Here is a 12,214-nt window from a genome sequence, read left to right on the forward strand (position 1 = left end):
CCACTGTGTTTGAGATACCGAGGAATAAAATAAGAAAATATATGTTAAGGATTGTAGGTCCACAAGTCAACTCAACACAGAACACTCAGAGAAAGTCTGGGAAGACAGCTTCAATGAAAGGCATTTCCATAAGCAGCAAAGACAAACTATCCCTTCGGAAACCATGAGCTCAGTTCCACCCCCAGACACCTTGGTGAGTCTTCCCACAATAGAATATAACATTGTAGAATACGTGAAGAACACTCGTGCAAATATCTCTCTATTTGAACTTACAAAAATCAGTAGTCAGCAGGACATTCTTCTGCGAGCACTTGGGGAAACCTCTACTGGTCAAGCCACCTTTTCGAACAAGGGATCTAGTAAGTCTACTAATGCTCTTGCATATGTTCTTAATGCGCTCCAAATGGAGGAGGTGAAATCACTCTATCCATTATTCTTGTTATCATTCGAGATATTTAACTTCAATGTTCACAATTTCTTGGTTGATTTTGGTGCATCGGTCAGTGTCATGCCACTCTCCATCACTAAGAAGATCAATGCTCAATGGAGTAAGACTAGTGCATAGATCTTCCAACTAGACTGAACTTTTGTGCCATCAATTGGTGAAATCAAGGATGTGATCATCTGGCTAACATCTAATGAGCGAGTTCATCAATGCTTCAATAGTGTAGTTGTTGACATCCCGTAAGAATATGGGGAATTTCTTAGTAGATATTGGTCAATCAAGCTGCAAGGATACTTTGCCACTGACTGGTCACACTTATGGCTTCCATATAAGGGTAGGAACAACTAGATTCGATTGTTATCAGAGAGATACATGAAGCACAACATGACTCCCTTGAATGGAGAAAATGAGTCATTGGCTTTCATAGAACTCATGTTCGACAAATGCCTTTTAGAGACACATATGGGGTGTTATCTTGCAAATCCATCCCTGGTCCCACCAAACACACAGTTGGGCCTCCTTCCATGCCCAACTAGCAAAAATGTCACTTGTACAGTAAGTAGTAGTGCCACTAGTAGCAGTAGTAGTAGTGCAGCAAGCGGTCCCTGTATAGATAATTTGTAGACCATGTATTTTGATGGATCCAAAACGTAGGGGGTATCTGGAGCAAGTTGTGTTCTAATAGACCCGCTACATAAGAAACATCTACTCTCTAGTCACATGGAGTTCGAGTGCATGAAGACAAGACCCCTTCCATGTTATTGAAGGAGTTGGGTAGTCTTAAAATGGAGCAGAAAGAAAAGGTAAAATATTTCAATTAAAGGTTCAACCGTATTTTGAACAAGTTCTCAAATGACACTAAACCTAATGACTCCATCTCTATCGACTATTACGCTTCTTCACTACCGACCACTATTGCACAGTTTGTCAAGCGAGCTGCGAAACCATCATTAATATAAAATTATGAAGAGGCTATCTCTGTGGAGACAGACTTGTGCGCTATTAGAGTCATTGCAAATGATGAACCCACCAAGGACTCCGAAGGCAATGGTAAGAGGTCCCAAACCTCTATGAGCAAGGTTAAGGTAAAGGAATCAAGTGATATTGAGAACCTTACTCGTCTCATCAAGTCCTTAACTACCAAAGTGGTAGAACTTAAACAGAGGACAAGCGAGACCACCGTGAGTAGCAGGCCTTCTAGGTACCCATAGAAGAAGAATGTAGCTTCCAGTAGTAGCAACATCAGTAACCAGTTATCCAAATATGCGTAGAGCTCTAACCTGGTTCTGAACCTTGAGAAAATCGCTACATATATATATTACATGTTTCACCACAAAGCCCATTCAGAAATGACATGCCTAGAATGGAACCATGGAATGAGTAGCATGGCTATGCAGTTGTCCAACAAACTCGCGGTTAATGAGCATGCTGAGCCAAATGATGATGAAGAGGAATTTTCTACATCTGATGAAGCTCCAAGAACTAGGCATGTAGTGAACATGTATCAGTATGCTCTCGCAACCCAGAAGAAAACCATTGATAAAGAGACTCTGAGTGACGGTCCGAACCCGAAGAAACATAATTGATATAACTTGAGAAGTGAAGGGACCCCCACTGTGTTTGAGATACTGAGGAATAAAATAAGAAAATATATGTTAAGGATTGTAGGTCCACGAGTCGACTCAACATAGAACACTCAGAGCATGTACGGGAAGACAACTTCAATGAAAAGTATTTCTGTAAGTAGCAAAGACAAAACCATCCCATCGGAAACCATGAGCTCAGTTCCACTCCCGAAAACCTCGGTGAGTCTTCCCACAATAGAATATAACATTGTAGAAGACGTGAAGAAGACTTGTGCAAATATCTCTCTGTTTGAACTTACAAAAATCAGGAGTCAGCAGGACATTCTTCTGCGAGCACTTGGGGAAACCTCTACTACTCAAGCCACCTTTTCAAACAAGGGATATAGTAAGTCTCCTAACACTCTTGCATCTTTTCTTAATGTGCTCCAAATGGAGGAGGTGAACTCACTCTGCTCACCATTCTTGTTATCATTCGAGATATTTAACTTCAATGTTCACAATTGCTTGGTTGATTTTGGTGCATCGGTCAGTGTCATGCCACTCTCCATTGCTAAGCAGATCAACGCTCAATGGAGTAAGACTAGTGCACAGATCATCCAACTAGACGGAACTTTTGTGCCATCAATTGGTGAACTCAGGTATGTGATCATCTGGCTAACATCTAATGAGCGAGTTCATCAATGCTTCAATAGTGTAGTTGTGGACATCCTGTAAGAATATGGGGTATTTCTTAGCAGATATTGGTCAAGCAATCTGTAAGGATACTTTGCCACTGAATGAACACACTTATGGCTTCCATATGAGGGTAGAAACAACTAGATTCGAGTGTTTTTAGAGAGATACATGAAGCATAACATGACTCCATTGAATGGAGAAAATGAGTTGTCGGATTTCACAGAACTCATGTTCGACAATTGCCTTTTAGAGACACATATGGGGTGTTATCTTGCAAATCCATCCTTGGTCCCACCAAACACACAGTTGGGCCTCCTTCCATGCCCAACTGGCAAAAATAACTTGTAGAGTAAGTAGTAGTGCCAATAGTAGCAGTAGTACTAGTGCAACAAGCGGTCCCTGTACAAATAATTTGTGGACCATGTACTTTGATGGATCCAAAACATAGGAGGGATCTAGAGTAAATTGTGTTCTAATAGACTGACTATAGAGGAAACATATACTCTCTAGTCACATGGAGTTCGAGTGCACGAATAACACCGTAGAGTATGAAGCACTCGTCTTGGGATTACAAAAAGATATTGATCTCAAGGTTGTTGTTTTGAAAGTGTTAGGTGACTCTGAAATCATGGTGCGTTAGGTACGTAACATTATAAATTATGTGTCACTGTGTCTTAAGAGTTATAAAAAAAGGTATGGCGACTCATTTCTCAATTCCAAGCCTTCAATATTATTTCAGTTCCAAGAATGCGTAATGTAGCTGTGGATGCCTTGGAAAATGTAGCTGCTAGGGTGTTCCCATTAAGGGATAGTTTTTCTACTGAGATTTTATATAAACCATATGTCCTAGAAAGCATCACTAAATTATGCATTTTTGATGATGATTAATAGACACTGCATTTCATGCAATGGTGATGTCTTCAAGTATGTAGCGGTAGACGAGGACGAGCACCAGTAGACTTTGTAGGACATAACTAATACAAGCAAAGGAAACCTCATCCCCAATGGTGTGGTATCACTGGAGAAGATGTACGACTTTCATAGTCATTTTTAGGGGCTTGTGAATGCTAAGACCCACAACTCGACATTGTTGCATGAATAGATCAATATGGTAATAGAAGAATATCTGAAATACGTGAATCTCAGTATGTGTTGTACATCACAAGAGAAAAAACCTTTTATCCACCTTTTCAAGCAGTTTCATGATGTATTCACATTGACATATGATAATCTTAAGACATATGACACACGAATTATCCAGCACGTTATACCGATCAAAGAAGGGGCCAATCCTTTTCAGCAGAAACTTAGGAAAGTTCATCCAACATTTGAGCCCCTTATACAAAAAGAACTGACCAAGTTGCTAGATGCTCAGATCATCTATAAAGTGCGACATTCGACCTAGGTGTCCAACTTAGTCCCTATTAGGAAGAAGTCCAGGGAGATCCGTCTGTGCGTAGATTTTCACAACCTCAATCGTGCCTCAAACAAGGAAACCTACCCAATTACGTCTATGGAGCATATGCTGTAGACAGTATCTGGAGAAAATATGTTTCTTTGCTTGAATTTTTTTTCGGATATAACCAGGTTCTCATAGCAGATCCTGACATACTTAAAACTACATTACGTACCAAGTGGGGTACATTCATAGTTTGCAAAATGTTGTTTGGGCTAGTTAACATAGGTGCAATATCTCAACATGCAATGGACATCTCTTTCTGTGGGCTTATCGAATAGAGCATGGTGGTTTACCCTGATGATGTAAAAATGTTCTCAAGGCAATGGTCAAACCATCTGCGCCATATCAAGAAAAATTTTGATCGATGCCAGAAATATGGGATATCCTTGAATTCTAAGAAGGGCATCCTTGCAGTGTTCGAGGGTAATCTGCTTGGACACATTATCACTAAAAGTGGGATCAAGGTAGATCCGGATAGGTTTCAGACCATCACATAGATTCTCCACCCCATAAATAAGAAAGACATGTAGTCTATATTGGGGAAGATTAGCTTCCTCAGAAAATTCATCTCTGACTATGCACAGATCATCAAACCCATACAAGAGATGATTAAGGAGGACGTAGTCTACAGCTAGGGAAAAAGGGAAAATGATGCGTTCACCCTTATAAAGCAATCCATAGTATAAGCACCAACACTATACAACCCAAGCTTCAACAACAATTTCTTGCTCTATACGTTCACTTACGATACTTCTATTGTTGTTGTACTCACTCAAAAGGATGAGTCGAACAATGAACGACCCATCTCCTTAATGAGTGTAAGCTTGCAAGGAACATTGCTCAACTATCCTACCATGGAAAAAAAATAGTACGCAGTATACAAGGCATTAAAGCACTTGAGACCCTATTTGCTAAAAAACCATTACATTATATTTGTCCCAAACCCAACAGTTAGATCACTGCTTGTTCAGCAAGAGTTGGGTGAGAGAAGGGTGAACTAGATGACAGGACTGTAGGAATATGATCTTGACATTAAACCATTTCACACCATCAAGGGTCATGGTCTTTGTAAGTTAGCAATGGAATCAGTTCCTACAAAAGAGGAAGAAGAAGAGCTCATAGTCTTGGAGCACGAAATAGAAATGTACAATGTTGAGCAAGCATCTCACACTTTATATGAAAATTCTTGGTACGAAGATGTGCACCGGTACCTGGAGCATGGCATTGTGCCCTCTCATTTTTCTATGTGGAAAAAGAGGGCACTTTGACTCAAAGCTCTATCATATCAACTGGTGCATGTGGTGCTATACAAAAAGCACCATAATGGAATATTTCTAAGGTGCATGTAAGCGTAAGATTTAGATAAGGTGTTATGTGATCTCAATGACGGACCAGCCAGGGGACACTTCACAAGTAACACCACAACACATAGGGTCACGAGGGATGGTTTCTACTAGCCCACATTATTCAAGGATGCGCATGCCTACTCCCGAAATTGTTTGGTCTGTGAAAAGTGCACTGACAGAAATCTGAGGTCAGCAGCCCCACTACAGTCTATTGCAGTGGAAGAACCATTCCAACAGTGGGATTTGGATATCATTGGGGAAATTTTACCACATCCATCAAAGCAACACCGCTATATTATGACTACTACATATTACTTCATGCGGTTGACAAAGGTAGTTCCACATAAACAAGTGAACGATCAGGAAGTCATAAACTTCATATAGCATAATAGCATTTCTAGGTTTGGCACCTTGTTTTTGACAATGCAACACACGTTTCTTCATTAAATATTTATTATTTTGCATTGAAAAATGGTATTGTCTTAAAAAAATCTGATAACCATTATCCACAGGGGAATGGTCCTTTCGAATCCACAAATAAGAATCTCATTCACATCAGTAAAAGTACCATATTCTCTGAGCAACAAAACTAACACTCTACTCTGGTGAATTCTTTATGGGCTGACCGATTCAGACCTAATCCTTCTCTGAATACTTCCCCTTACTTTCTAGTATATGGAAAGCAAGCCATCCTCCCACCAAACATTTACTTTCTTTCTCTCCAGTTATCCCAAGAATTCGAGGGCAAGCCGTGTATTTTAGTTCAACATAGGATGGAAAGTTTACACAAGTTTCAGGAAGAAAGGTTGAAAGAGAAAGAAAAAATTTCACTCCATTAGAATCGTATAAAGAGATGGTTTGACAGAAAGTCTACAGGGAAGACTAGCTTCAGTGTGGGTGACTTAGTCTTAAACTGGGACAAATCCCATGAGGAAAAAGGCAAGAACACTAAGTTTCAATCCTTGTGGATTGGTCCTTACACTCTCCATGAGAAGCTTAGCCACTACACATACTATCTTCAAATACTTGTCAAGAAGATTGACTCTCTTCCTCTCAACGACCAAGACTTAAAATTTTATTTTCAGGGAAATCTGGGGTCACTTCACACACTATGCCCATAGTCTTTTTATTGTTTGTTATTTTTTTTTGTTTTGGTTGTCATGTTGTTTTCTTATGTAAATAAGTGATGTGCCTTACTGTGTGTGTGGCTGAAATTCAAAGAGTCTTGTAACACTGCAGCCCTTGGCCAGTCCTATGTCTGTCTTCTTTGTATTTTGTTATAACTTTTGGCCAATGAAGTCCTGGCGGAAAATATGATCCATCTGTAAGGAGAGTTTTGGTCCAACCATGAACCTGCGTCTAGTTTGGGAACCTCATGCTTATAATCAGTTTTCTGCTTTAGTTTTTTCAAGCTTATCCAACTTGTAGAAATAGAGAAGGGGAAATCTAAATGAGAAAACCAAAATTAGAGGTCTATATATACTTCTATGAAGGAACAACCTCTTCTGCTCTCAATAATTCGGGATCCCTCTTTCGCACCAAAAATAAATAAGTGCTTATGCACAGTTCTCTTTAAAATAACAAAGGCAAAAAGAATAGAAAGGCTTCCTGCATAGAGAGGTGAAGCAGGAAACTCCATTGGGGTACTATCCAGGCTCGCTGGCAGTGGAGAAATGCTTGTGTTCCTGCATGACTCCGCCAAGGTAATGTCCAAGTCTGATGGCGGCGGAGCAACACCAAAGATGAAAACTATACTCTGAAAATCATAATCTCGCAAGCTAAACTACCCTTCCCAATTCGAAACATTGTGATCTCACTGAATATTATATTGTGTTCAACTGAGAAGGTATCAATGGATCCATGACTTTCATGGGGTAAGTGGAGAAAACAAATTAATCTACATAGTCAATCAATACTTCCCGAAAGAATAGGGACTTTCACTAAAAATGATTCACTAAGACAGAGAAGTTGGTATTCAACCAGTGTGTCACCAAGTTTCATATCAACTAAAAAGCCCTCCAAAATTTTGTCTTACACTCAAATTTTGAAGCCTTACTTTGTCTTTCCCTTTAATGTTGCAAGCACTCGAGCTCATTTCATGAGTGGGATCTCTTAAAGTCTTTTCACCCCTTTCACTTGTTTGGCCAACTATCGTCTTTTGGCATGCTCAATCGTTTTATCACACTTACGGTCCTTTTCTTGTGAGTTTGAAGGTTTGTCTCTATGTATTTGATTTTTCCTAGATATGTAAACATGGGTCGCTCTCATACACAAAGTTTTAAGCACTGTCACACAAGTGTCATCACGGTCGTCCTAACGTCTATCCCAAGTGTCACCCTTGTCACTTTTTATGCTATATTGTCTCATAGAGGGTAATGATTTTCCTTTTTGTTCTGATGTCCTATGTTTTTGTGTCGTTAAATATGCTAAATGTGTGATCACAATTTCAAGTTCCTCACAAAGTTCACTTGCCTCCCACACTTTTCCCTTTCTTTGAAAATCCTTCCGATCGAGCAACTCTCTTTCACCAGAACCTGATTGAACTGTGCATTTCATAGTCTTAGCCCTATATGATGCAACCATGCTTCCTGGAACTGTTCAGTGCGTAGTCATTGTCCTTTGGAGTAGTTGCACTATGAAATTCAAGAATTGAGCAGACTGCCTTCCTTCCCATAATTGCACAGTAGCTTCTTCAAGCTCAACCTGAACTGCACATTTCGTAAGTTCAATCACCAAGCATCCTCTCTACCTATTGTAACCCTGCAATGCATAAAGACCCAAGCCTTCCTTTCCTCCAAAAACTGCACAAATTTGGATCCCAATGTCCTCCCTCATTCGGAACACACTGATCCCAAAAAATGCACAAATCTGTCCTCCCAAGTCCCTCTTTTTTCTAGTCCCGCCTTGTCCCTAAAAAATGCAGACTTGTCTCTTAGTGTAGCACCTTTCAACAACCACTGATGATCTCAACTGTGCAATCTCGCCTCCCAGTGGCCTCTACGAAATTTTTCCTGGTAGTGAATACTATGCTCAAGAGTTCCTCGGATAAGCTTGAGTTGCGCTTTGCACTGTCTCAATAACCAGTCTCCCTCCCTGTCACCTGGAATAACGCAATGCATAGTTACTGGGCACTTTTTCCCAGCTTGTCATTTGTCTCGGGCCCAAACCATAGACAACAATGCATCATCTTAGACTAGGAGGTTTTTGGATTTGATTTTGTCCCATCATGAGTGAATTCCAGGAACATGTACATTGTTAGATCATGGCGAGACGATGAAGAAGATAAGGAAGGAGTGAAGATGCTAGAAGAATCACCCACAAGTGGATGGACAAAGAAGCTTATCAAGAACAAGCAAAGAGAGCACATGCATGTGTAGAGTCTCATGACTATTTTGTTTTCAACACTCTTTTCATCCTTTTTTCCTCTTTTCATCATCACTATCAACTCAAATGAGCAAAAAACTATATATTTTGACACGGTAAGGTACTCAGATGTCTTATTTTTCATATTTGTTAATGTGCCTTATTATTAAGTTAAAATATTGCAATAGCTACAGAATTAATATGATTTTGTAGTTGTTTCGTGATTCCACAACTATCTCCATGGTTTGCTGGATTCCAGTATGCCGACCAAGCAAAGAAGCACATGGGTAGATGGGGATTGATCTCCTCATGAATCTCCTCCTATTCGCCTGAACCAAATCATCAAGGAAATCATCCAGTGATGCAGTCAAATAAGAAAGCCAATACGTGGATAAGCAAAGCAACGAGAGTTCAGATAAATCAAAACTCTCTTATTTGCTTTCCAAATAGAAAATCGTAGAGAAATGTTATTAATTTGTTATAGATTATAACTCAAACTAGGATTGGTTTAAGTTTTATTAGGCATAAAAGTCTCAATTTGTTAAGCAAAAATTCTATATATATACTTTGTAAACAGAAAGCATAGGAGGTGTGTATGTAATCTTTGAATGACTATTTGAAGTTTTATAACATTGTTCTCTTTAATTGAAGAAGCATTTTCGTCAATCTCATACACAGTTAGTTGTTTAATTAAAGTTCTAAAACCTATTGTTTTGTTTTGTGGAGGGCTCCTATAGATAGATGAGGTTCAATCTCTTACATTTAGCTCAGTGATTTCACTTTTTTTATTTCCAGAATTTCATTATCGTAGCTTCAGTTTCTTTATAGTCATTTTTTTACAGTCTTTCTTTTGTTATCTACCAATTTAAATCATTTATATGCTTTCTAAAATAGAACCATGTATATAATCTTCTCATTTTCATATAAAATACATCTATTAGATTGAATTCCTTCTGTTTTTGCTTTATCATTTCAAAACTGAATTGTTAAATATAGTGTAGAGATCTTAACATAGAATGCTTTATAAATTCATTCTAGAATAGAAGTGATTCTCTTTTAGAGCATAAATAATTGTCTTTCTAGAACATAAGTAGTTTATTCACAGATTGTAGAGTAAATTTGTTTTTAGTTTCTTTTCAAAAACACAATTTATCTTAAAGAAGGTTTGGTAGAATTTACAAAGTAGTTTTGCTTTTCCATTACCTTGCATAGTAGTTCTTTTGAAACTAACACTAGTCAGTTAAATAGGATCATGATAGCTTGTTTTATTTTCTTTTTAGAGTTTATTATAGGAATTTAATTGTAAATCATCAATTTCATTAGGAACATAAGAATAAAAAAATCCTTAAAATAAACACAATCATCATTTTAATAAACTCAAGAAGGCTTCTAGCATATATAGTGCACTTGCACTTTACAATTTTACCAATTCTGGTCAATAATTTATGTAAGCAATTTAAGACAATTAAATGGACCAAACATTTTAGCATCATTGTGGGGAGGTGTAAATAGAAGTCTTGATTTAATTTGGGTGAAAAAAAACAACAAACAAACAATAAAAAAGACATGATATGCATAGGGAAAGAGACTCTAGGGGTAGATTTGTAGGTAGAGGAGAGAGCTTAATTCCACCAACATCACTTACTGTTAGGCCCCTATACTACTAGTGTAACCCCTTATTGTTATTAGTACAACCACCTTATTATATTGTTGTACCCATGTTGTTAGGCCCCTATACTACTAGTGTAACCCCTTATTGTTATTAGTACAACCCCCTTATTATATTGATGTACCCATGTAGTGCCCATATTGTTACTATTGTGCCCCATAGAAGCCCACTATTGTTATTATTGTGTCCTTACATTATTATTGTTATGTCGGCTCTGATTATATTATGACCCCTTAGACTCCTATATACAGAAAGGAGGTCTTTTCATTTGTATCATCCAAGAATTTCTCATTTGTGTAATGTAAAGAAGGTTTCCCCCTCGAAAAGACTGAATTCTAAGGCGTTCAACTATCTTTTCTATCTTTTTGTGAGTTGGTTTCATAACATTTGGTATCAGATCTTTGAATTCTAGGGTTTCGCTGCTCCAAACAGGTCATCGTGGAATTTGCGCTATAACTTTTTTTTCTGGGACGTTTTAGATGCTACAAAAAAAACCCATTTGAGAAGAAATCGTGTTGAGCCTCAGCTCTGAATTTCAGAGATTTTCGTGCAATATTTGTGAAGATATGATCTGAGGAAGTCGGTCTTTTTGCAGAATCTTGAATTACATTCCAAATAGGTGACCTAGGGAAAATAGTCATAACTTTTGTTTTGAGCATCAGATTGAAATTTCGTAAGAAGTTATAGAAAGAGGACAGACTGTAGTTTCTTGTGTACATTTTTCAGATCCAAAGGTCGAAATAGTGACATGTGGCACGTCGTACAAGTTTGCTCTACTGAACTATTCTATAATCAGGTCACTGTGGGAGATTTGGCATAACTCTTCCTTGGAGAATCCAATTTGGATCAGACTAGTGGCATTGGAAATAGGACGCAGAGGGCTACTGGTCCCGATTTCAGAACTAGAAGATCCGAAATTACAAAGTTACAATCGTTTCAAGATCGAGCTCCTAAAATCAAGAAAAAGCAAGACGAGGAAGTTTGATGGCAAGGATCTGGTAAATTGGATACTTCAGATGGAGCAATATCTTGATCTACATGGTGTACCAATGTGACAAAAGGTATGTATTACATCTTCATATTTATAAGTGGATCAATTTTTATGGTATAAAGGGCTCTTTTCTTGTAAACAACTTGTTATGTGGTCAATTTTCACGGAAGAAATGATAGCACATTATGAGGATACAAAGAGCAACACCTTCTTTAGAGAAACACCACAACAATTGGAAAGAGTAAAAGGGCTTTGTTACATAGTGGAAAGTAAAATTATGGTAACAAGGAAGTCTACCCTTCACAACTATAAAGATGCAAGTGTTGTTTCTCCTAGCCTTCCACAACCTATAAGGGTTACACCACAACAATTGGAAGAAAAAAAAGAAAAAGGGCTTTGTTACAATTGTGATAGCAAATGCAGTAAAGGTCATAAGTGTGTTGAGAAGAAATTATTTTACATAGAATATGAAGAGGAGGAAGAAAATGATCAAGAAACATCAAAAGAAGAGGATATATGCCAAGACCCAACCCCAGAGAAAGAAGAAATGAATCAGACCATATCTTGTAAGGAATTGGCAAGAATTACCACTCCTAAAACTCTCAAGATAGAAGGACATATCAAGAAGAAAAAGGTGCAAGAAGTGAAAGATCAAATAGAGAAAGAAGAAATGAATCCAA

This window comes from Pinus tabuliformis, chromosome 9 (genome assembly GCF_031772625.1).
Source record: "Pinus tabuliformis cultivar Carrire ecotype Pingquan chromosome 9, CPIR1, whole genome shotgun sequence".
Classification (NCBI taxonomy): domain Eukaryota; kingdom Viridiplantae; phylum Streptophyta; class Pinopsida; order Pinales; family Pinaceae; genus Pinus; species Pinus tabuliformis.